Below are 238 nucleotides of genomic sequence, written 5' to 3' on the forward strand. Positions count from 1 at the left end.
AAAGCACCCTGTCCAAGTTTGCAGATGACACCAAACTATGCAAGGGAGGTAAACAAACTAGAGGGCAGGGAGCGAATTCAGGCAGATTTGGACAGGCTGGGCAAGTAGGCAGAACAGAACAGGATGCAGTTTAAGAAAGGTAAGTGCCATGTGTTGCACCTAGGGAGGAAGAATAATCAACACTCCTATAGCCTGGGAGGTAGCATCCTAAGTAGCACAACAGTGGAAAGGGATCTCA

This window comes from Gavialis gangeticus, unplaced genomic scaffold (assembly GCF_001723915.1).
Source record: "Gavialis gangeticus isolate Ggan-Ray unplaced genomic scaffold, GavGan_comp1, whole genome shotgun sequence".
NCBI lineage: Eukaryota > Metazoa > Chordata > Crocodylia > Gavialidae > Gavialis > Gavialis gangeticus.